General features: G+C 40.6%; 1 long non-coding RNA gene across 1 annotated transcript in view; it reads left to right on the top strand.

Annotated features, from left to right (window-relative positions):
- LOC142600940 (uncharacterized) overlaps window positions 1-26284 on the top strand; it is a 43104-nt gene extending 16820 nt beyond the window's left edge. Inside the window, exons 2-3 of the long non-coding RNA XR_012834436.1 lie at window positions 5916-6009; window positions 25054-26284. This is a non-coding gene — a long non-coding RNA (uncharacterized LOC142600940). The remainder of the gene's footprint in view (window positions 1-5915; window positions 6010-25053) is intronic.
- The last annotated feature ends 244 nt before the right edge of the window (window positions 26285-26528 follow it).

The raw sequence follows: 26528 nt of genomic DNA, 5'->3' as shown, positions 1-26528 counted from the left end.
ATATAGCACAGGTTGCCTTTAGACACTGTTATTTGAAATTAATGTAATCATTAACTTCACATTTTTTCTTTTTCACAAATAGCCTGTCAAAGGTTTAAAACAAAGGTGTTTGTCTGAAAGTGTTTGACGACATCATATAAACATGTTTGAAATTATGGCTTTTCATGACTTTTTTTTTAGAATTCTGTATTCAGGTGGTTATTAGTTATTGAGAAATTATCATTTATTGTTTGAGAGTTTTTTGAATGCTTGATTAGGTGATATAGAGTTAATTATCTATTCTTGCTTCCAAGTAAAATTTGGTTCCAAAATTAGCCTGTGTTTAGTTACCATGGTGATAAGGGGTTTTTTAATATAGCTTTGTTCTTTTACCCTTTTATTCTTTTAATGAACAAATGTATGCTTCAAGACTTTTCTTAAGCCTTCATATGAACAAAAATTTGATGTATAAAATGTTCACAGTTTCCAAATGAAATACTGTATAGGTGTGGTTGAGTAGAAATATTTGCAGATGTATCTTTCTTCATATTTGTAAATAACTTCCTTTTAAGTTATCAATCTAGGCAATATATCTCGAAAAAAGTGCTAAAATATGTGATACAACAAAAGACATTAATGTGGTGGTTTTGGCTCCCTCCTTCAAATACCTTCGAATGAATGAAATAAATTCTCGCCTCTCCCTCTCCAACTGTTTAGGACACAAGTCGTTCACTATTGAGTAATAATTAAACTCCCCTTGGACATCTGTTGATAAGATGACAATAATGGCAACTTTTCCAGAACTGAGTATTCAGTGCAAATCTGTAACGACCATTGAATATGTGCTGGAAGGAAACTTGAGAGGTCACCTTATCTGTCCTCTGCTTCAAGGATCACTTAGATTATTTCTTCGGGATGTTTGCTTTTTTCAGTCCTGATGACCTTCAGTGGTCAAAACTCCACAGTTTCTTATGGATTAAAAAGAAATGGAGGAAGTACATACAAATGATTGAAGTGCAAATGTGTTAACCTCAAAATTATATTTGTTATACATCCATACATGTTGTGTGAGCTAAACTGATCATATGCTTCTGCACCAAATCCTGTTCCTATATAACCCCGTATCTGTAGCAACTGTTCATGAAAAGAGGTTCTCAGAAAAAGACACCATCATTTTTGGGACAGCAGTGGGGAGAAGAGAAAGGAAGAAGGGGCCTCATGGGCAGACACAGGTATAGGAGTTTTCTCTATTATGTCAAGCTAGAGAAAATTTGGTGATGTCTTTACTCTGTGGATTGGTTATAAGACCCACAGATGACAAGATTAAGACAAATTCAAATTAAATTTTGAGTCTGAAGTGCATTTTAAACCTGAAGACATATACAGTACTATTAATGATGAATAAATTAATTGGAGATTTACAGGAGGATTCAAAAGCAAGATGTGCAGCATGTAGGAGGGGAGTTGTGTGGGCAGAACTAGGAAATGACTGGCAATGTAAAACTGCAAAAAGAAAAATATTTAATTAAATTCTTGTGATGATTAAGTGATCTGGCTCTGAATGCTGAGGCTAGGAGTTTGGGACAGAAAAAAATGTTTCAGGCAAAAATGAAAGCTGATCTCTGTTTTAGAGTAAGGACTAGCACATAGATCCAATAAGGAGATGCCTTGTGCTCAAATGCCTGTATTGTTGCAGCCTTTTTTCAAAAAACACTTTATTTTTTTTAGGATAGACCTTAGAAACACTACAGAAGACATATTTTTTCCAATTTCTGAACATTTCACTTAATTTCTAAAATATTTTATGTCTTTGTTTTCTTACATTTAAAAATATTTAAACTGTGTTTATAGTCTATTAGTTTCTTTAAAGTTTGCAATGACTAAACTTCTCAGCTATGTCTGCAACCCCACAATTTCATAACTTATATTTTCCTGAAAGTAGTTGGCTTTGCGTGGCAAGGTTTTGGTAGTGGGGGGGGGCTACAGGGGTGGCTTCTGTGAGAAGCTGCTAGAAGCTTCCCCTGTGTCTGATAGAGCCAATGCCAGCCGGCTCCAAGACGGACCCGCTGCTGGCCAAGGCCAAGCCAATCAGCGCCTCTGTGATAACATATTTAAGAAAGAGAAAAACAGTTAGAGAGAGCTTTTGCAGCCAGAGAGAGGAGTGAGAAGATGTAAGAAACTCTGCAGACACCAAGGTCAGTGCAGAAGGAGGGGGAGGAGATGCTCCAGGCGCCAGAGCAGAGATCCCCCTGCAGCCCGCGGTGAAGACCATGGTGAGGCAGGCTGTCCCCCTGCAGCCCATGGAGGAAGGAGGAGGGGGTGTAGAGATTCCACCTGCAGCCCGTGGAGGACCCCACGCCGGAGCAGGTGGAGGCACCTGAAGGAGGCTGTGACCCTGTGGGAAGCCCACGCTGGAGCAAGCTCCTGGCAGGACCTGTGGCCCCATGGAGAGAGGAGCCCACGCCAGAGCAGATTTGCTGACAGGACTTGTGACCCCGGGGGGGACCCATGCTGGAGCAGTCTGCTCCTAAAGGTCTGCACCCCATGGAAGAGACCCACGCTGGAGCAGTTCATGAAGGACTGTAGCCTGTGGGAAGGACTCACGTTGGAGAAGGTCGTGAAGGACTGTCTCCCGTGAGAGGGACCCCACGCTGCAGCAGGGGAACGATGAGAGGAGTCCTCCCCCTGAGGATGAAGAAGCGGCAGAGACAATGTGTGATGAACTGACCGTAACCCCCACTCCCCGTCCCCTTGTGCCGCTGAGGGGGGAGGAGGTTGAAGCCGGGAGTGAAGTTGAGCCCAGGAAGATGGGAGGGGTGGGGGGGAGGTGTTTTAAGATTTGGTTTTATTTCTCATTCCTCTACTCTGTTTTGCTTAGTAATAAATAAGATGAATTCCCTCTCTAAGTTCGGTCTGTTTTGCTCGTGATGATAATTAGAGAATGATCTCTCCCTGTCCTTATCTCGACCCGTAAGGTTTTTTTTCATTGTACCTTTTCTCCCCTGTCTAATGAAAGAGGGGAGTGACAGAGCGGCTCTGGTGGGCACCTGGCCCTCAGCCAGGGTCAACCCACCACAGTAGTATAAATGCAAGACCTTAAATATTCAGTTTGTTTATTTCATTGTCTACAATAATATTGTAGATTTCCAGAACACTGCATACAACTATTCCATAAAGTGAGCAGAGCAAAATAAACAAAGATAAGTTGTCGTGGGAGTATCTACAGTTTAACCGATCAGCTCAACAGGGAAATGATGAGCTTTGCAAACATTACAATGGCTATTGAATTTTTGCTCAAGGTGGGGGTGAACCAGTCCCAATATTGGGGATACTTTTGCCAGCAGACCCATTTCTTTGCTTTTTCAAGGATTTAATCTGGGGTTCCTCAGCTGTCCTATCCTCCATGTCAGAACATGTAACTTCATCATATTTAAACAACATTACAGCTTGTTTTAAAACAAGCTTACCTGTTGCAAATCTGTCTATGGTGTAATGATGTTTTCACGGCACAGTATTTTAAAAGGTAAACAGACCCCAGGTGTAGCCACAGACTCACTAGACTCCGTTCAGGGGTTCAAGTGAAATGTGGCAAAGGTATGGCTAGTTGTGCATAGGTCTAGAGTGAGGGGGAAGAAAAAATCGTACTTTCTTTCTGAGTGCAGATAGATAACAACACAGAGACAGCTGTTACAGTATATTCCGGAACTGATATTCTGGTATTGACTTGTTTCAGACACAGTAGTTGAACTGGTTTAAATGGTTTAAATTCCACTAAATCTTCAGCTCATCAGCACTTACATAGCATGCAAGCTTGCTTTCATGTAAATCTGTTCTGCATTTTTTCAGACCTGTGCATTACCATCCTATAGCTCTGGTTTTAACTTCTCTCTTTCAGGAAAATAATCTGTTGCATAGATGCAGAAACCTACCTTTGGACTTTGCAAGCACAATCTTTCAATATCGCTTAATCACAACAGAGTAGGAGGCCTAGCTTCCAAATAGAAGGTAGCATTGGCTGTGCCACTGAAGACGGCTAAGAAAATCTCTGGCACACCAGAACCTCTTGGTCAACAGGATCTACAGCAGCAACTATATTAATGTTTAAGTTCAAAACAGGAACATGCTTTTGATGTGAATCTTCTGACTGTTTGTACTTACCATGCTTTGAGCTGCACTGTGGAGAAGTCTCAGATTGTGTGAACTGAACTGAAATCTAAGGTGTGCTCCAGGAGCACAACTAATGTGCTCCAGCCTCTAGGGAATGTGGAATCTGTTGGATGAGATGAGAGGTAGTCGGAATTAAAGCCTCCAAAATGCCAATGCTGTGGACACGTATCATGTTCTCAGCACCAAATATTTCACTCTACAACTCTCTCCTGTTGTGCAACACTACTTTTCAATGTAGATACAGCCTGCCAGGTCTCTTTTTCTGTCTGATCTGTTTACTTACCGTTGAAGGAGGAATGAACACAGTAGGCTTGAATCTTTTCTGCAAATCATATTCGGTTCAAGCTAACCTTTTTTTTCAGCTGGTCCATTAGCAGTAAATCACAACCTGTGCATCCCTGGCTGCCTGAATGCTGTGCTAGAAGTTTAACAGCAGAACCTCTCTGCAACCACTTAACACTTAAGGAGAAGAGAGAAAATTGTTTACAATTACTCTTATTCAAAATACATGAAGTCTTATTTATAGTGGTGCAAAGGAAACAAAAAGGAGTTGACACTATAGGTTTTTTCCTGTTTCCCACTAACATTCTTTTGTCTCCTCTTGACTGTTGGCCAAGTGGCAAAATGACACTGTGCTAAATTGGTCCCTTAACTGATTTATTAGGAGACTATTCAAATGGTTGAAGTGGGCTTTATTAGCACAACATTAATAATTGAGCCCTTTAGCAGAAAGAAAACAATATAAACATTATTTCATCACAAAGCTTGCTGCCACCTTGCAAGCGCAAGGAGAGCATGCTTCAAAAATTTGCCTGCTTTATGATAGCTTTTTCAGTGATTTTTTCATGAACTCTGTCATACAAAGGGTAAAGCTGTTTAATTTATTTCTAGTTCCGAATTCAAGCACTGCATATAGCAATATTCTCACTAGCAATCCATAGCACCCTGCTGTAAAAAATGGTCTCTCATTCCACTTAAAAAATGTCCTGAGGCTGGGACCCAGCATGAGACTAATTATTTGGGACCTCTTTGTCTCCCCCCAGCTCCTCCTGGTGCAAGAGCTGCCAGCTCTTCCCCTTTCTGCGTGTTTTCGGGTGGTGGCAAGAACTCCTGTATGTTTTGTTTAAAGAATAAATAAAAAGTTAAAGTACCTGGGGGAGAAAAAGACATTTTGCTGCTGCAATCTGCTTCAAATGGGAACCCTAAAAAGGGGAGAAGAGGCAGCTCGTGCCTTTCTCGTGAACAGCTTTGGCCATGTGCTCCCGGGAGACAGGCTGGAGTGCAGGGCAGGATGGGCTGAGAGAGACTACGACGGGACACTGCAATTCATGCTCTCCATGTAAATATGTTGTTGGCAGGGAATGTGCTAGTTAACAGTCTTAAGAAAATATTTTTTCCCTCTGTAGGTGATTTTTTACTATTAATAGAGTTACATCATTTATGTAAATTGTGTCCTTATAAGGTCTTTTGTGTGTTACAGCAGGTGCACAGTGGAAGAAGGGGCATGATTTTGCTTCAAGGCTTTGGCTCAACACTACAATGTCCCCTTGATGTCCCCAGCCCTGAAGGAGGAAGACAATCCTTAAAGGAGATGCCTCCTTTTTTCCACCCTATCTGGATAGCCCATCCTTTGCTGGCGCAGGGAAACTTTGGTCCTGAGCTTTTGTTCTAGCTCTTGTATATATCCAACAATAGCTATTTATTTTGCGAGAAGCAGAGAAGGATGTAAAAGACCTTCTAATACAATAGCAACTGCCTTTCTCTTTCAGTTTGTGTTTCCTGAATCTTCAAACCACCAAGCAAGACAGGACTTTTGTGCCCAGAGGACAGAATGAACCACAGAAGTTATTTTTGTCTTAAGTGGTAAGTAGAAGTGAAAACAGTTTGGCTTATCCTGTTAATATAAGCCTTGTGTTTGTGTCAGCAGAGCCTGGCTGCAGTTAGCTGTACAGCACTATGAGAACCCTCATAAGGATTATGAGGACATCTTCCAGTCATTCACATTCAGACCTTGTGTGAACCTGTTTCTGAGCTCCCTTGCACTGGGAGAGCTCTGAACCTATCTGTGAGGACTTCTGTATGCTGCTTTTAGCTTTCTTCCTGAGATGCTCACCCTTTCAGTCTTTAAGCAAGAACGTGCAAAGGTGGCTAAAAGCTGATGGCTGTATCCTTGAAGTTACGGGGGTCGGAGTGATATACTGCTGCCCGCAGTGGGGGCTGTGCTATGAGTCAAGGCCTTGTTCCTCACTGACATCATGATTCAGGGCTTGTGTAACTGTCATGGGAGAACACCCTAGAAAGTTTCATCACAAATTCTCTCCCAGCTTGACCTAGAATTGTTAATTCCACTTCCTCTGTTTGAGGTTGTGTCTTCCCAAAGGGACATACAGATGACCCTAGATGGTTGAACTGAAGTCCTAGCGCACCAGTGGTTTGCACTGAAGGTGTTTGGAAACCTGCAGAAGGCAGGATGAGACTCATTAAATACCTTTATCACCCTGGAGGAGTGACTGAGTACTTGCTCATAAAGTTTGTAGATGACACCAAACTTGGGTGGCACCAGCTGATATGTTCAAGGGCATGGCTGCCATCCAGAGGGATGTAGACAGGCTGGAGGAATGGGACAATAGTGACTTAATGAAATTCAGCAAGGACAAATGCCAAGTCCTGCACCTGAGAAGGAAGCGCCCCTTGCTGTGACACAGACTGGGGCTGCCTGGCTGGGGAGCAGCTGTGTGGGAAAGGCCATGGGGTGCTGGTGGGCAGTGAGCTGAGCATAAGCCAGCAGCGGCCCTGGCAGCAGTGAGGGCCAACAGCATCCGGGGCTGTATCAATAGGAGCACAGCCAGTAGGTAGAGCGATGGATTGTCTTCCTCTACTCCGCACTTGTTATACCACATCTGAAGTAGTGTGGGCAGTTTTGAGCACCCCAGTACAAGAAAGACATTAATAAACTGGAGCGAGTTCAGCGGAGTTTGTATTGTCTTAAACTGCTATCAAACTGAGTCTTGAGATGCACAGAGGTGACGGGCTCGATTGCTGAGTGAGGTGGCAGCAGCTATCCCTACCCTTGCAATGGCCTTCACTCTTCTCTTTTACACTTCCCACCCCACTATCTGGCTTTTGAATTTTGAAAGCTGCTTCCCACCTCCAAGGCAAAGCAGGATCTCTGGGAGGATGTTTTCAACAAGGCAGGATTTTAAAAGAAAGGCTGTCGTTTCTCAGTTTGCCGACATATCTCAGTTTGACTATGGTCATAATTTGGAAGCTGATATGAAAGGATGGGCCTGAAAGAATATTTTATGGCTGAATACTGCCAAGCCTTGTGGGGACTGAAATTCCCAAACTGCTTCTTCAAGGCCTTAAAAGCCATGAGTCAGGACTCAGAAAACCATGACATGAGTTTGGTAATAGGAGTTACTTATGATGATACATTTAGATGTGTCATAACACATTTATGTATATGCCTTCTGACAGTAACCTTTTGACCCTTCTGTCTTTGTGGCCCATTTTCAAGCTTTTCCCTGTAACCAGAAGGGTTAGGAATATAACGTGGGTTTTTTTCCCTGACTTTTTTCTGGCTTTGCTTTTTAAACAATTTAAATTGGTAGTACTGTTCTGATGTGTTCAGACAATGACAAATCTAAAGTTTTTAAGATAAAGGCCCATGATTAAAATCTGTGAGATGGCAATACCAAAAATGGGATGCAAATAGTCTTATTTTAGATATAATTTATAATTTATATGGATATACAATATAATTCTTATGTCTGTAATCATAGTTCCTCTTAATTGATTGCTTAGCAAGGCATTATCACAGCAATTCCTGGCATTTAATATCTGTAATAAAATAATGTTTGCTTTCTCTTTTCTAAGAAGTTCACTGGCTCCAGTAAGTGTGACAAAATTTTTCTCTGTAGCGGAGATAATCAGCTATCAGTGGAGAATTTGTACGTAAGTAGCAGGCTGTAGTGAGAATTTATAATTATAAATTTCCAAGGTGAATTATTATGTGAAGATTTACGCTTAGAGCCATACATTCAGTGTTTATATCTGATGCCAAGCTGCAGGGAAATATTCCTGACAATGTTTTCCTTGTGCCCTGCACTGACTGATTGAAATTTACAGCTGACCTCCCTGACAATAATTCTGTCAGAGGATCGGTCCTTCAGGCAAATTGCCAGCTCAGACATGAAAATCTGCAAATGGAAGAATGCAGAAAGCCTTTTGCATTAAAACTGTAGAGATGTAAATTTTCCCTGACAAAGCTGGCATTGCGGCTTCTTTTGCAGCCTTCTCCTTCGTCATTTTTCTTCCAGATGAGGAGGGGGAAATGATATTTTTCTTCTCCCAGGGCATGTCCAATCATACTAAAATGCTGTTGTACTAAATGCCAAGGACTCATTACTGTTCTTGAAAATTTGTCTCTCTAATGGAAATTTCTGGCCTCTGAGAAAGTTTCAGTTAGTTCCCAATTCCAGATATCAAAATGACTTCAAAATATCAAAATAGAAGAGCTTCATTATGAATTAATCTAAGCGAAAGATTATTTTCATTGCAAGGGTTTTAATGGTAGGTCATGCCCCTTAAGAGCTTTATGGCCATGAAGTACAATGTGCTGTAAAAAGTATCAGTGATTCAATAGGACACACTTTTTTATTAACAAATTGATACATGGGACAATTTCACAGACATTACGTTGCTGAAGGTGCTCTTTTTGAGCTAATACATTCATCTGTGTAACTATGTCCTGCCTTATGATTCACTTTTCATGTAATTAACAATTTACTTCTCTACCCGTGCTCTCTGTTGGCTGTTGCTGTGTCCTGTACAATAACTACTGTGTTTCAAAGATCAGCAAGACGAAACCAGAATTTATAGAATAATTAACACACAAATTTCATAGGTAAAGTGCCTTGGAAGCCCCGGGGATAAAAAGTACCATGCAGAAGTACTACTCTGACAGTTAGGGTGAATTTATGTCGAGTACAGACATGATCTCAGTTCAATTCCTGCTTCTTTTGGACCCTTCCCAAGTAGTTACAGGTTATTTATTTAGCACAGGTTTTTGTGTCTGGTCCCTGTAGCAGACCACTGCCCTCATGAAGGTGTGCTTCACAGAAGCAGTCAGGAAGCTGAAATAAGCTCCCATATGGCCAAAGAGCTGACAGAAAACTCTCCCAGGCAAGAAGCAGCAGATGATGCACTCAAAATCTTTTTATGGCCAAAAGGGAACACATTATGCATACATACATACATACATTTATATATGGAATTAAGAATGTATTGTTAGGCCAGTGAACACTTTAATAGTCTAATCAAAATACAACAAACATATATTATTAGCCCATTTGCAGGAATACCAACACTCATTGTCCACATCATTGATTAAAAAAGAAAAAGAAATGCCTCTTTAACACTCTTATACAAAAAGCCTACAAATATGGAGCCCTCTTCTTGGGTGTCATGCACGTCCTTCCAATGTAGCTCGGACAATGCAGGCTGATGTCTTCCTGCTTCCTGGAGCAGAGGGGCAGAAGGTGTTAGGACAAACCACCAGCATCCTGTGGTCCTCAGCAGGAGGAGAGTGATACTCATAGTGGGGCTTTTTTCTTCTCAGTGTTTTCCTTCTCCTGGGCTATGGTTTGTCAGGTAGTGAGTAGGGGGGAGGGGGCCGTGCGTGTCACCCCTCCCCAGCGGGGCCACCCCCAAGCTGGAGCTGAAGCTGGAGCAGGGCAGGCAGCAGTCCCTGGCCCCAGCGCAGGGGTTAAACCAGCGACACCCAGCTCAGTTTCTTCTTCTTTTCTCTCTTTTTTATGTTATTCTCTAGTTAGCTTTTCACTAGTAGATTCAGTCCTCAGACACAGATTTTTGATTAATTCACGTTTTGCTGATCTAGACTTATACTTCTGGGCATTCTGTAGTTTGGCAGCAGCAGTGTTTATTTCATTGTCTGATTGAAATATTGTTAAGACTTGGTCAAGAAACACAAGCACTGCTTAGATAGATAGTTTACAATTCATGACAAGTGATGTCCATAACATAAAACTTAAAGGTTGTGTTTCTAACATGAACTGTTCAGTTCCTGTCACCCCCAAAATAAAAGTAGTACAGGTAGTTATTATGTCCTTCCTCTAGGGAAAAAATTAGTAGAATCCAAAATGATTCAGGAATTTTTCATTTGACAGTTGGGTGGATTATGGCGAGTCAGGCTGGATAGTAGGGCACTAAAGACAACTGTAGAGCCTAAGAGCCTTACCTGCTCTTGCAGCAGGCCACACGCAAGGTAAAGGCCCTGGTTATCTTTGAGCTCTGCTGTCACAGTGCAGGAAGATGAGAGACTAAGAGGCTGTGCAGAGCACTGGGCCTGACGAGAAGCATCAGCCAGTGCTGCCCCTGAGGGTCCAACCCCACACAGCAACACCAGGGACACCATCAGATGGTCCAAAGAGCACTCCTACCAGCAAGTTCTGACACCTAGGCTCACCCTTCTACCTGTTTTCCACAATAGGGTAGACACAGACCTTTATACCATGATAACATTCAAAATTATCTCCTCGGCTCCTCCTGGCCTAAGAAAAACTCTTAGCTCCACATATATGGTGTGTTCTTTTCTACCCTGAAGATTTTGAGTGTAACAACGTGCATCTTGAATTACACTCTCCTGGAAACTCCACTGACTTCGACATTGAGTCCTGAAGATAGCTGCTTAATTGATTTCTTCCAAATAATGAAAGCAGGATCATTTTTTTGTTTGTTTGCTTCATGGTACAAAAGGACCTAGCTAGGTTTCCTCCCTTGTGTAGTTCAACTTTGCATGTAAGGCACTTATCCAGGATGTAGGAGAAACAATTTCATTTCTCTTTCTCAGCTGAAAGGGTCTCAGTCCCATGCCTTCCCAGTCCCATCTCCCATCTCTGTGGAGAATGTCTCACCACCAAACTGTTTGAAGATGGTAGGGAGAAAAAAGGGAGCTCAATTCTCTGCCCTTGAAGCTCTGTCACTGTCATGAAGTAATTCAGGACTTGTGCCTGTGTGACATGGCTGTATATCCTACCTGGCTTTCACAGCTTCTTATGTGAGAGGGCCTAACTTCGACTTCTGCTCCTGGATGAGTAATACATTTATGAAACATTAATTGTTTGAAATTAATAAAGAAATGTTTGGATACCTAAAGAGACCTTTATTTTTAGTATGCTTATTTGAAATGTGTAATAATGATCAGAAATCACAAATCTGAATCAATGGAAATGTCCTACATATATGGTGTGTAAAACAACCTCAATAAATTTTTCTTGATTTACATGATATTGTGCTCATAAAGTACATTTGCTCTGGCACACTCTTCAATCATAACAGTTTCATGTGCCCAAATAAAAAGGGATTAAGAGGAAAAGAGATTATTAAATTTACTGATTTCTCTTCAATGTTAATCTTGCTGAAGCAGATTAATGATTTTGGTAACTGGTTCAGAGCCCTGGAATTCTGTATTTTGGGGGTAAAAAATCAAAAACTGTACTGACAGATAAAAAAATGAGTGAGAGATGAACCAGTGAATGAGATTTAATAACAAATTTTGCTCATTTTCCTGTGCAAATAGTTCTATTGACTTTTGCAAGACTACTGTAAACTGAAACTAAGGCATTCAGTAATAATTGCTCACAGTTTCCAAAGAATTAATCTCTTCCTGCAACAGAGAATGCCCTTTCTCCTCCTGTATTGTTCAGTTACTCAACATCCATTTCTAACAGGTTGTTTTATCTGCATGGGATTATTTCATACTTACTTATTCACCTAGAGAACTATGTCTAACAATAAGCAGGGCTGATCCTCTGTACTTACACAGCAACAGTTTATCCTAGCTTCTTAAGAGGGTACCATAACTGGTATCCCAACTTTGTAAGCCTGTCCCCTTGTAACTGCTACTTCTTTCCCTTGTTATTATAGCTATTGCAGAACTATTTATCTCGTGCTTTTGCACTTTTAGCATTAAAGAAAGGGAAAGCAAATGAACCAGACAGCTACAAACCCTGACATCTGGATTCAACACACTTTAGGAGTAATTCTGATGAAAACAATAATTGAAGAGCTGGAGGTGAAATGGGGTAAAATGCTATGTAGTTTTCCAAAACAAGATAGATTATGCCAGGCTGTGCTGGCTGCAGGTGCCCAGGCACGGGCAGTGGACACTGCAGGGTGGCCCCTGTGAGGAGAGGCCGGGGCTGCCCTGTGCCGGACACAGCCGGTTCCAGCCGGCTCCAACCCACCCACCACAGGGCACAGCTGAGCCCCACTGCCAAGGTGGGGGTGCCTTGGAGAAAAGGTATTTAAGAAAAGGGATAAAATGCCACAGGGAGAGGAGCAGGGAACAAAAAGAGTGAGAAACAGCAGAGGAACACAAGGTCAGAGGAAGAGGAGGTGCTCCATGGCAGAGCAGATATCCATGCTGCAGCCCATGGAGGATGCCATGACAGAGCAGGTGGATGTGGCCTGAAGGAACTGCTGCCCATGGAGAGCCCACGCTGGAGCAGAGGAAAGAGTGAGGAGGCAGGAGTGGCTGAGAGGAGCCGTTATGGACAGACCCCAACCCCCAATCCCCATTCACCTGCGCTGCCTGGGGCAAGGGGAAGGTAGGAGCCTTGGCAGTGAAGGAGCGAAGCTGAGCCTGGGAAGGGGGGCATGTAGGAGAAAGGTGTTGTTTTAATGTTTACCTTTGTTTCTCATTACCTGAATCAGTAATTAAATAGCTATTTTACTTGGCAATAAATTAATTTTCCCTGCATTGAGTCTGTTTTGCCTGTCATGGTAAGTGGTAAGCAATCTCCCTGCCTTTATCTCAGCCCATCAGATTTCTCACTCCTGTTTTTCCTATTTTCTCCCCATCCTGCTGACTGGGGGGAAGGGGGAGATTGAGCAGCCGGGTGGTAGTTTGGCTGTTAGCTGAGGCTAACCCACCACAAAGACTAATTCTTATCGTTTCCTTTAATAACATTTTCTTGCCATTAGTAGCTGGAGGCAGAACTTGCTCTCCTTGAAAAGGGTTGTTAATCCTACAACTGGGAAATCAAGTTTGAAGTCTGAGCAGCTAAGGGAGCTGTTATTGACACTTTTTGTCACAGAATCATAGGATGGTTGAGGTTGGAAGGGACCTGGAGGTCAGCTGGTCCAACCTCCCTGCTCAAGCAGGGCCACCTAGAGCCAGTTGCCCAGGACCACGTCCGGATGGCGTCTGAATATCTCCAAAGTGGGAGACTCCACAACCTTTCTGGGCAACCTGTGCCGGTGCTTGGTCACCCTTACAGCAAAAGTGTGAGGCAGCACCCCTCCTAATACAGCCCAGAATATCATTAGCCTTCTTTGCCACAAGGGCACATTGCTGGCTTGTGTTCAACATGGTGTCCACCATGTCCCCCAGGTTCTTTTTCTCCAAAGCTGCTTTCCAGCTGTGTGGCCCCCAGGATGTACTGGTGCCTGGGGTTGTTCTTCCCCGGGTGCACGGCTTTGTACTTCCCTTTGTTGGTCTTCATGAAGTTCCTGTCAGCCCATTGCTCCAGCCTGTCTAATTCCCTCTGGATGGCAGCACATCCCTTGGGCTTTTTTTTATGGAAAGGAAGAGGATCAACACTGTTGGAGCTTTCAAAGCAGGAGAACTCTCCACCAGCCACAGATGGAATAGACCCCATTTGTTGTTCAGTTATGTAAGGTTTGGAACACTTTAGGTAAGAAATTGTTTTACTTTTGGAGTAATAAAACGTTTTTGTTTGTGTTGGCTACCAAAAGCATCAAATGTTCACCTGGCAAACGGTATTTCTAATCTCTATCACAATCTGGCCAATTGAATCAGGGAGCTTAAATGAGAAACTCAACTCTTAACTTTACAGAAATGCAATTAGAAAAAACGTCGACCTAAGAAACACATCTAATTTAAATGAGTTGCGTACTAGGTACACTGACACAGAATTCACCTTGTCTTCTAGAATAAGATGGCAACCTTAGTTAAAGACAAATAAACCGAATATATTTGTGTTTGATTTTCTTAGAATTGTTTGCATATGGAAAATTGCAAGGTGAATATTGACATGGCAACAAGTTAACGTGTTGACATCAGCTTGGTGAAGACAATTTCCATAATTAATCATATAATTCTTCAATTATTTTAATCAGAATCAATGCATTAACTAATAAAATGAAGAGTTGTTTAGAAAATTAACACATTCAGTAGACAAGATGAAAAACTATGCAAAAGAATGTGGTTTTAAGGAGTTTTTCTATCACTAGTGCTCCTGGACCTCATGAATTCTTTCTGCTAGGATTGTCAAGTAAACTAGGAAGCCAGATCTAGCCTCTGAGCAGTAAATGCGCTACTTGATTCTTGCAGTGTTTGCAATAACTTTACTCTGGATGGTCAGTGACAAATCCATCTGGTGTAACAGATGTTGCGTGGGCCTTGTCTAATCTCATTCGAGTTGGAGGACAGCAGAGAAAGAGGTTCTTCTCTCTTGAGGGAGTCTCCTCCTATTCTGAAAGAGTTTTTAAGTCTTATAAGTAAATCTGCAGAGCTAAGGCAGCTACAGGGTGGTGCCAGTTTGGATGTGGAGACAGCTCTCAGGTGCTGAGCAGTATACAAGTGACTTGATCCAAGACCCTTGTTCTGGAAATTGAATTCTGCCTTAGAGGGGTGGAATGCTTGCAGGATGGACAAGTACTGTCTAGTAAATAACACAAAGGTAAATTAAAGTCCTAAATAGTCATGATTTGAACTGATTTTGTTTTCAGAGGAAATTCTAGATAGTTCAGCTGAGCCCTTTATTGATGCCAACAAAGAATTTCAGCTTTTGTGTACATAGACGAGTTTCATGCAGTGAGTTAGAAATATGGGGAAGAAGCATCATGATAGTCTACAGTGGTAAAAGTAATATGATAGATCTATACATTATGAGAATGATTTTTCTAGACTCATAAGCCAAATTCAGAGATGATCTGCTAAGTATGGGAATTTAGGTCTTCATAACATTCTCTAGTATATAATCTGCATCTCTTAGGCTATATATATCACAATCTTGTTTATAGCATTTTTTAAATTGGATCACTTACTTACACTAGGGTTTTAGCATATACTTACACTAGGTGTAAGTGTTCAGAATCTATCAGAATGGTGTGAGATTGTCAAAGCAGAATGACATTAATTTAAAAGAATGGTCCTGGAGTTTCTTGTATTCTTTAGCATGGGATCATATAAAATATATAACAGCAGAGATAACTTTGTTCTCACATGTAGTGGGCCAAATTACAAAGGTCATGTGTAAAGGTTGCAATGCATATGAATCAGATTTTGTGGGAGTAGGAAAGAAATAAAAGTAATAGCAGCTCAGTCTCCCTTGCACCCATTTGCATTCACCTCTGATTTAAGTTCAGTGAAGATGGGTTTTAATGAACCATGCACTCTGGTCTTAAAACACTAATGTAAACTCTTCCAGCTTTGATTAGCAGAGGCAGCAAGGTATTAATTTTAAAATGGGATGTTCTGTGCAGGGAAGCTTTCTGCCAAAGTGTATCTTAAAGCCCTACTTAAGATGGAAATCTAAACAAGGTGCCAAAGGAAGAAATGAAGTAGGATTGTCAGCTAAATTTTACTAGGAGAGATTATATAATAAAGATTCTCAGTAATATTACATTGCAGTGAAGTCCTACTCTAAGAATTACTAATAAAACACTAAAATATTTATTAGACTCAATTATGCATATCTGAAACCATTTTGTGGAGCTCTTCATTTTGCCATAGCTTTTAAATGAGTAAGAATGGACAGATGTATTAACTCCCTTGTCTGCTTCCCAATCCTTTATTCCACCATTAGGTTTGCTAAACTGAAATCTTCTGTGCTTATTCTAAAAGCCTCCTCTCAGAAGATGGATTCAGAGTTTGATGTGCTTACCTCTCAGTCTGCCCAAAGGCTTGAGACAGCAACAGCAATGCTAATATACACACATTGGTGTGAGAATTGAACATAAGAGGCTAAAAACACTGGTGTCCGCTTAGAAGCAGCCGAAGGAGGGAGTCTTATGGTGGCAAGATGGTCATGTTTTGGCTGAAGAATGCAGAATAAGCAGATTAATGGTTTCTGCACAGAATTTTGAAGGCCATGGTGCCTTCAAATTGACACCCCTGAATACAATAATGAGCTTAAAGAAGTACATAATAAACATATATGACTATAGTACTTGACTCTCCACCCAAATCATGTTAAACATCACCCCAGGGAGAGGAACAGCTAAGGTTAGGGTATAAAGGATATTAAGGAAAATACCCCCTCAATAGGGGGGCGGAGGAGAGATTGAAGACCCCAAAGAGGCAGTCGATGGGCTGTGCTCCTTCTCCTCCACCCAAGATAGGGATGCCTTCTTGGTAAGCATTGTGACTTCACCTTTTGGTGAAGAATACTTGGGCTAGCGTTTTGCTAGCACTATCATCATATATTAGTGCTACTGCAGTAAGTGTATTTATCAATGGCAATTCTGAACTTTTTATATCTGTCACCTTAATAAAACACCTATCTTTTTCAACTTTGCGAAACTGACTCAGTGAAAGTCCTTTAGGCGGCTCTGACAGGCAAATATTCTGATAAGTGGCTGCACACATAATCCTTTAGACATAAACTGTTGACCAAGCGTGAGAGTAAGACTGGACCTAGCCACACCTAGGCTCCTGTCTGAGAAGGAGTTTAGAAAGCAAAGGGGTCCTTTCTGAACCTTGTGACTCAACGGGAGGGCCTCCCTCAGCCACACATCAGACTCATACCCTTTTACGCAGCATTTAGCTGCCCCTGTTTTGTCTCACGTAGTGTTGGTTTGTCACAGGCTATTTGCTCTGGATCATTGTACAGTTGAGAAAAAGGAGGGCTGTTTAAGACTAATTTGAAATTTAATGGCCACCATGACAAGGATTAACCTAAAGCAACTGGTATATTCTTGAGGATCATATTTAGGAAGGGATCTGGTCCCTTGGGAGAAGGTAAATAATACATTTTTCCCCATGACTAGACAATTACATCTTGCGATTTGAGTCACAAGTCTCCCTTTGTTTCAATTAGGATAAAGAATTTTCTTGGTGGTTCTTTTATGAAGATTACTATGCCCAATTCAGTTTTAAAATTCCTTAATGGTTTATAATTTGTGGCCATCTGTCAGTGGCCTGGTAAGTCATAATAACTGTCTCCTGTTCTCAGGCATTAGTACGTTGCTCTGAAGCATCTTTTTCCTAAGCCACACCAGTCATTATAATTTACCCTACATTCCATTATGCTTTAATTACCTGATCATCTGTGCAGATTATGGTTCAGTATTAAAAAAAAAGGGAGATTCACAATGTTTGTCAGAAGCAAGTGCCCTTTTCTCATCTTCACCTGCTGTGTATGTTTGCTCCAAATTAAGCTGAGGTTGCTAATTGGAGAAATGAAAAAGACTGTGTGAACTGAAAACCAATTTGGAACACATGGCACAAAGAGTGTTTTCTTAGGAGACATTTTTGCCTTTTGCCTTTTACGTACCTGTAATTATTTATGGTAATTATAACTAATGTGTCTCTCCCTTACATGCACACAAGGCTGCCAATTATATGTGACCTCCAAAACCAGAAACTTGTAAGAAGCAGGCTAGAATTACAATGCTAGAAAATACAAGCCCTGCTATGGGAGGATTGGCATCCAGGCCTGTATTTGTCCTGGAACCAAGGCAGTATTCTCACTCCACTGCACAGAAACACAGTTTGAGTTTAGAATGAAGGACTTTTCCAGTTATGTGCTAACCAGTTATATCATCAGAGAACTTGTTTAAAAACTGCTGTTTCCTTTGGTTGAATTTAATCCAGATCCTTAGCTGGATAAATTGCCTTGTCTCTGAATCCAACAGGGCTATGTTCATGCACCAGCTGAAGATCTTGATGGATTATGAGCAATTGAAAGTAGCTGATTACCTAGTACGGAGGGCAATGACTCTGTGGTATAAAGTGGAAAGCCCTGTTGGTTGGGAGACTTCCTCACTGCCGGATAGCGGACTTCCCTGTTCCCTCGTCCCACAGTTCCCACTCTTTGCTCAGGACATCATCTCACCCTAGAAGATTTTGGCTGTATCACTATTTGACTAAGGAGTGAAGACAACAGTATTTTAGTGCAATGTCATAGCAAAATTCCTGCCATGTCATTTTGAATCATGCACAGAAATATGCTCTACCTAGAAATAAAAAAGAATCTGCAGAGGGATATTCTTTACTTCTTTATCAAGGTGTCATGGTTTAACTCAACAGGCAGCTAAAACAACCACACAGCTGTTTGCTCACTACCTGCAGTGGGATGGGGGAGAGAATCGAAAAGGTAAAACTTGTGGGGTGTGATAAAGACAGTTTAATAGGACAGAAGAGGAAGACAATAATAATAATAAATGAATAATATACAAAACAAGTGATGCACAGCACAATTGCTCACCAACTGAAGCCGATACTCAGCTAGTTCCTGAGCTGCCCCACCTCCCGGCCCACTCCCCAGTTATATATGGAGCATGATGTCACATGATGTTGAATATCCCTTTGGCCATTTTGGGTCAGCTGCCCTGGCCATGTCCCCTCCCAGCTTCTTGTGCGCCCCTGCCTTCTTGTTGGCAGGCCAGTATAAGAAGCTGAAAAGTTCATGACTGCTTGGCAACAACTAAAAACATCAGTGTGTTATCAACATTATTCTCATCCTGAATCCAAAATGTAGTGCTATACCAGCTACTAGCAAAGAAATTACCTCTATCTCAGCTGAAACCAGGACATTAGGAAACTAAGGTAATAGAAGTAACTAAGGTAATATGGTTCAAACTTATTTTTTTGTTTGGGCAATATCAGACAGTATCAAAATTATGGAGTATTGTTCAGGCTAATGCTTCATTTGTGCGGCTCCATCAGTTACTTTCATGCAACTTTAGCTGATGGGGTAGTAATGTGAAATAAATATGGTAATGGCAACAAATTAAATCAAATTATTCTTTTGCCTGCAACTTGTGGAAACAGCTTTTGAGCTCCAAGTCCTACCATTGAGGGGAGGGATAGGTGTTAATTTTATCCAAATCTTGCATGTTCCATATGCTGTTCACTTCATGCTGTGACAGTAACTGATTTAGAATCATTGCCCATTACTTCCACGCTCACCACATTGTCTGGGCTTTATTTTTATAGTCCTGAATCTTTTGACCTGTTTCTTTTTTTTTTTTTTTAACTTCACATGAGTGCTCATGGATCATATGGGCTAAATGTATCCTGATATAAATGGGAGACAGGGAGGTCACGATCATGTCATTTCAGACAGGTACCATGTCAGAGAAGGACATGTGGCATGGTCTCTGTGGCAAGGGACTGAGGCACGGCTCTGACATCAAGCTATTGGCACTAATTGTGATTGTCAATGGTATATTTTGGAGAAGAGTCAGATTTATTGCTTGTAGAGTTTGTGACAAATCCTGCAGATGTACACAATGGCATATTTCTGATATTTTTATGGGCTTCAATGCTGTTACTCTCATAAAATATTAATCAAATTGGTAAGTTTTCGATGGTCCGAAGACCATGTTACGTGTATGAAACGGTTCCTTTGACTGTAGTGATTGGAAAAGTTTCATAGGCAAAAGAAATCATATTTGAAAGCCTTTGCCAAACTACCTGGAATGCTTTATATTGTCATGTAAATTTGATGTGAAGGTATATGGGGAGGAGAAGTATCATGTGATAGTCCAGTAGTTGATGTTATGCACTAACTTCAAATGTACTGCACTTGAGTCACAGAACCGCTCGGTGCCTTAGTTCTTCAGTTACAGAAAAGCAGACAAACATATGTACTTAACTGAAGATTGATGTCTGCACATACTATGGTAATGGAACATAAATATTCTTAAGGTATTCCCACCCTACTCTGCAAGGATTTATGTACGCAGTAACCTTCTGAAGTGCTGTAAAGGCAAATCCAAATTGGTTCTGCATGAGCCAGGTGGGATCTAGAAGCCCTGTATCTCTTTTTTTTGCACAAAGCACAGCCAAGCTGAGATGGCCCGTTTGCTTGGATAAAGTGTCAGATGGCATATTCTGCCTTCAAATCTTGGCTGGATGTCCATATTCTATTTGAATGGTACTGTATAGACTTACAGCCTTGGTCTTCCTTGGTACAGGAATTTTTGCACCACTCTTCACAGATGAAATCAAGTGAAATGTTGTTATATGTATCCAGGCCAGCTTGGACTGGATTTGAAGGGAACAGATTCTGATCTCTTCTGAAATGAAGAAAGATTCCTGAAAGATGCTGCTTGTTTTATCCTATCACATAGGTGTTATTTGGATTGAAATTTTTTTGAGGTGTGGCTAGCTGGCTATATGAGTGAATCTGAATATTTAAATCATATATTTACATGGGATTATTTGCCTCTGTATTGTGTAAGGATATTGGATCTTGCAGGCACACTTGTGAGACACAGTGCACGCTTTAGGTTAGTGACCTGTTAGTAAGTGTCAGGTTTAAAGAAGCTAGAGTTTAAGGAGAACTATAATAAACAGAACAAAAAAACAATCTGAAAAAGATTGAGTAATGTACTTGAAGAACAAAGAGCAAATCAATGGCCTGTTTAGTTTGCAGCCATTTGGTGTTGCATCTTATATTTGTTTGCACAGTGTCTCATACTTTGCATCTGTTGGCAATATCATAAACATATAATTAATATAAATTACAATTCATGATAGTCAATGCTAGTCCTAAAAGACCATTTGCTGAGGCCAAGTAACTAAAATGGGAAGACAAGTTCCACATGAGTTGCTTGACAAGATAAAATAAATTCATTATAAAGGATGAAAACATATTTTTTGACTTACACATAGCTCTATGACCTCCTACAAAGATAAATAACAACAACAAAAAATTCCAAACTTCCCTTTTAAAGTCTTCACCATTATCAAGGATTTGCCTCAGCATTGATTTTGTGAGACTGAGCTCCCTAAATGCTTTTGAAAACAGTATGCTGGAGATAATAAATGAGTGACTCAGTGCTTTGGCACACTCCTGAAAATGTGAACAGTTGGGACCACAGATAACAGCAACAGATGGGGAGTTCTCCAGCTTTGAATGTTCAGTGGGAGACCACAGTAATTCTGTAAGCATGCCAAAGAATACACCAAGTTGGAAGAAATAATTATTAGGCTTGTGGTCTCCGAGACTCTTCAGTCCCCAAACTTGCTGATTGATACCTTCTTTCATGTTCACCTGATTAATGGGCCTTCAGAATCTTCCCCATTAAAAGCAGTGGCAAAACTGACCCCAGAATGAGTAGAACCTTTCAATGCACTACATCACTTTTAAAAATGTCAACTTGATGTCATCTTGTTTAGAGATTTGCTGAAGACATTTCATGTGAAAGCTTTGAAATGTATGGACTGTGTTAATACCAGTTTACATGATTGGTGCTACTTTATTCACAGCACAGTTCATGAATGTCATCAGCAGTTTCACTTATATTTTGCCCACTTTACTTCACGTCAAGCTGTGTGCTGAACATCCTATCTCTATATTGGTCCACAAGAGAGGGTAACAATGTGGAAAGGATTGCAGTGATTTTACTGTTATAGTGACACTCAGCTTTCTATCACCATGTCAACCTACAAGACCAAGACACATTTGACAGCTAGCCACTTAGGTACCATACTGTGCTGATGCTAACGGGCTGGAGAAAGCATCAGTCAGGGAGGAAAGGCTGAGATCAGACTACTGACACTTTTTGATGAAGACTTGTGATTTGATGTTGCATCTGGCTGTGACACTGAATCCATATTTTCTCTTAGATAATAATTTTGCAGCATTCTGGGCAGGATTTTATGGGCAGTGTAGTAAGTGTTTTCTGTGCGTAGACCTTGCCCCATGAGCTGTGAATCTACCATTTCAAGGTTTCATTAGCCCTGGAAGTGTAACTTCATATAAAAGTTGTTCAAAATACAAACAACTGTGACAGGTGCAGCCTGTACTGCAGTACCTTGCAGTACTGCTTATTACAAGGCTACTCAAACTGTGTGGTGGTTTCCAGTTGATTGCAAGACATTCGTTTTCACTAATAGAACACAAATGGTACATGGGTAGTCAACTGGAGATAAAAAAAGCAGGATTTATCCCAGATTATTGGACATCTAATCAATACAGCTATAAAGTTTAAAATGCAGTTTAGCTAACCAAATTCAGATGTCTACTTTAAGTGACTTGAACTAATCCTGAGTCACCACTGACTGTACTGGGTAGATCTTCATTGACTATTGTAGGAACTTAGACACCTAATATACCTGTAGACACTCTTACGCAGCCATCTAAACGTAGGTGTCTTAGTCTGGAGTTGAATCTCACTTTGCCTTTCTGGATCATTTTCTGACATTATAATCAGCAGAGGTTGACCCCTAGCAAAAAAAGAAAAGCTTTTCAGCTAGAACTATTTTCCCTAAGCTTATTTTTCAGTTCCAAGTTTAGAATATTCAGTGTTATGTGAAATTCCATGCATTCTGTAAAGACATTTCCTTTAGTGGGCACCATAAGAAAACAAACCAAAAGTAATATTTCTGACTAACTGTTAAAGTGTCTGTGCGTATCTATATGTAATTAGAGGAAGATACATAGTACCATACATGGCTTCCTAATAATTAATCATTGTTCATTCTCCCTGTGCTATTTTGGAAAAATATGGTATTAGGCTTAATTGTGGCAATATCAGGAAAAAGAACTTCTTTATGAGAACCATCAGTTTCTTGATTAAGTATTCCAAATGGCAGAAATCTGTACGAACTCTGCTCTAAAATCTACCAGAACACTCCATAGTGAGTACTCTGTGGGCATCTAACATGCCTGCTCAAAAAGCCTGGGAGACTGGCTAGTGCTCACTGGGTGCGACTTAGTTGAGCAGTGAATTTTGGATCTTGTGTTCCCCTTGGGATGAGCGGAGGGAGAACTATAGGCTACGTCTGCCTGCCTGGCAGTTCAGTCTCTCCCTTTACAGACATGCGCAAAGAGATGAAATATTTTTTTCCTTGAAAAGCGTATGATAAATAGTCATGACAGCAGTCAGAGGAAAGAAGATAGTTTTATCTTTTGCTCAGGCACACAACCTAAGCAGTCTTGTACAAGATAACAGAGGAAATCTGTGGCGGAACAGGAAAATGACTTTTGATACCCTGAGTCACAGCTCAATGCTTTGCCAGCAGCATGTTTTCCTCCAGGGAAAGTTTCCTCTTTTTCCATAAGAATACTTGCTTGTCCAGTAAAACTAGGGTGATGTTAGTTCCCTGTTGCTTTTTAATATTGCTGCTATTATGCTACTACTGGTCAGGCAGAAAATATCATATAAACAAAACCACCTCCACATGTCAGTAATGTACTCATTTATTAATCATACTGAAGGTAATTACTTTAAATGGGTAAATCTGAGGTGGTGCATTTTTCTAGTTTTTCAACTGTGTAAAATGAATTATTAATTCCAGCATGGGAAGAAAGTTAAGTACAGGATAAAAATTATCTGAAATCTATATATTCCACAAGGAATGAGAAAAAATAAGCAAGAACCTTGCCAGTCTGATAATGAGGCTGTGGGAGGTGGAAAATATCAATAAAGAGTCCAAAAAAGCTGATCTAAGCAATGATCTAATGAGTTCCTATTTCATAGCATTAAACTTTTTTCTTTTAAAGGGACATAGTCACTTAGACATGATCTTGTTTTAAGGTCATTCTAATCTTGTGGAAATGTCCCTAGTTGTAGAAGCATTTATTTTGTTCTTAAAATATTTCACTTTAGCAGAAATTTGCTAAGATAGTAACTGCTTGTAGGCTGGTTTGCCCTTATTTTCCCCCTAATGTCTGTGCAGGTGCCAAGAAATTTTCCCATACTCTTTTTTTTTTTTTTAAAAAAAAGTAATCTTAGTAATTTCATTGTGATGAAACCAAATCAATTGCTTCTAGTCAACTGGGAATTAAATGTAGTTCAGATATGAGTAATTCAACTGGGCCACAGATCTCTTTCTGAGGCTTGACTAATGAAGAGATGAGTGATCCAGTTAGGTCCCCACAATTCTAGTTTCAGAAAGATCATTAAAATATTGGTGATTATGCTTTGATTTTGCCTTGTTTAGGGCTCGCTACTGTGACATCTACCAAATGCCTTGAGCTGAAGCTCTATTTCTTTTCCTAAATCCCCTCTCTCCCTCCCTCTCTTTTTCATGTATCTTTCGCTCCTTTCTTTTGTTTAATCAGTGCTTCCCAGAATCCTATTCTGTAGCAAAGGTAGGCAACACAGAGGTGACCTAGGGAAAATAATTGTTTCCATTTAAGTTCTGGCCCTTACTGCATAATTGAGTATGCTTATTCCTTACATCAGTTGCTAGTAGTTGCCTATGCATCTCTGCCTGCTCCCACCGCTGCCTTACTAAAATCTGCCAGGTGCTGCTTGCACAATGCCAGTCCACAGAGTGAGTATAAAAGAACAGCAAAATGGCTTGGACTGTCTTAGGGAAGGTGGGCCTTGTCTCAAAAAGGAAGGAAGCAGGGAAGAACTTCTTTTGCTGCTACCAGAAGTGAGAGGTTTCTGGAAAGGAAGTAAGAAGCCGTAGCCTGGTAAGAGCATCCAGCCAGCTCTGTCCTAGGTGGAGGCAATGGTTAAAATGCGGTTACAAGATATGTGGCAAGGTAGAATGGAAATGGTCAAATCTGAACCTTACTTTGGCTCTACCCTGCAGGCCCAAAGGCCGTCCCATAGGTGCTCAGAGTCCAGAGGGATGGTCGAGACATGTCATGAGTGAGAACGTGAGTCACTTGTTTACTTCAAACTATGTAACGCACATGCTCAGTGCTCCTTTCTTTCTTAAACTGACAGGTTATACCTACAGAAGCAAATAGGAGATGCAGATGGTTGCCTTGAGTTACCCTAACAGATCAGCAGAAACCTGCCGAGCTATCATGGCAGGGGTATGCTGAACATACCAACTTGCAAGAGGTGGCAAATCAATAGGAATCTTATCACTGTTGTTTGTGTGTCAAATCTAAAATTAAGTCACAGTTTTGTGTCATGCTAACCTACCTTCAAGAAAGCAGTAGGTTTCAAAGAGTAAGAGGTGTCTTTAAATGGAGTGTGGCAAATGCAACATGATTCTCTAGGAAAGACCTTGAAATCTAAAGGCACACATATAAGTCAACATATATAATATCTGTCTTATATTTGGTCAGCTATTAATCTGAACTGAGTTTCAGTCTTTCAGACTTGTTGATTCATATATCAAGAACAGGGCTGCGATGTAAAGTTTTATGACTAAAGGCAAGGTAGGTTAATTACTAACCAATGGGCTGAATCCTAAGTACCCTGCTATGCGATTTAAGATTTATATAATGGTGATTAATTAATACACAGGCTGTATTAAGACCAGGTAAAGGGGATAAAACGCTGGTGGAACAATAAAGATGATAATTTACTGTGGTTGTATCGAAACGTTCTCTTCTGTTTTTCTGAAGTGCCCGATAAATCCCTGAGAACTACTGCATCTTTATAAGTAAACTTATCATTATTGCTATTGCCATTTGATGCATATGGCATATTTTCCAAGGTGTTTCAAGCTGGGTTGTGGAACTGGTTATGGAACCAAGGTGTGAAAATACTAAGCTTAATAAGACTCAGCCTATAAATATAAATTGTCTTCCTCAATTGGCTCTAATTATAACAGATTTCTAACTGAAGCCTCTTGACTTATATACGTGCCTTTAGACTTCAAGGTCTTTCGTACAGAATCATGTTGCATTTGCCACAGATTCTACAAGATGATCTCTTGATAAAATTAAGGGTATTCTTATTGGAAATAAATCCTCATTTTCAGACTAAGAAGGGATTTTACTGCTGATCAATGACTTTCAAATAACTTTGTTCTTCTCCATGAGTTTTCAACCAAAATGGCTTTCCTTTGCTCAAATGAGGCTATGGGAAATATAAAATAGCTATAAAATCTGAACTTCACTATTTAATTTTACCAGACTAATTGATTCATGATATGGGTTCTTTTTTTTTTTTTTTTTTCCCCCTTTTCTTCTGTTTATGGTGAAATACTTGTCCCTGCAAAGCTATAGGTCTACACAGAAGCAAAGCAGGGTTAAGGAGAGGAAACCCACTGCCAGCCTGCAGACGGTAGACAATGATGTCCTGTGCTGCTGCACTCCCGCCTACTTACATTAGCACAGGAGGACTTGACCCTTGAAGACCATCTTCTCTATTAAAATAATTTAAAAATTATCCTCTGTTCTTCAACAGCACTTTGTAAGTGGTATGTTTAATCCTATTATTCCCCTTTAAAATATCCTAGTTTA

This window comes from Balearica regulorum, chromosome 3 (assembly GCF_011004875.1).
Source record: "Balearica regulorum gibbericeps isolate bBalReg1 chromosome 3, bBalReg1.pri, whole genome shotgun sequence".
In the NCBI taxonomy this organism is placed as follows: domain Eukaryota; kingdom Metazoa; phylum Chordata; class Aves; order Gruiformes; family Gruidae; genus Balearica; species Balearica regulorum.
The sequence above is the reverse complement of the archived record's forward strand: the minus strand, read 5'-3'. Positions and strand labels throughout refer to the sequence as shown.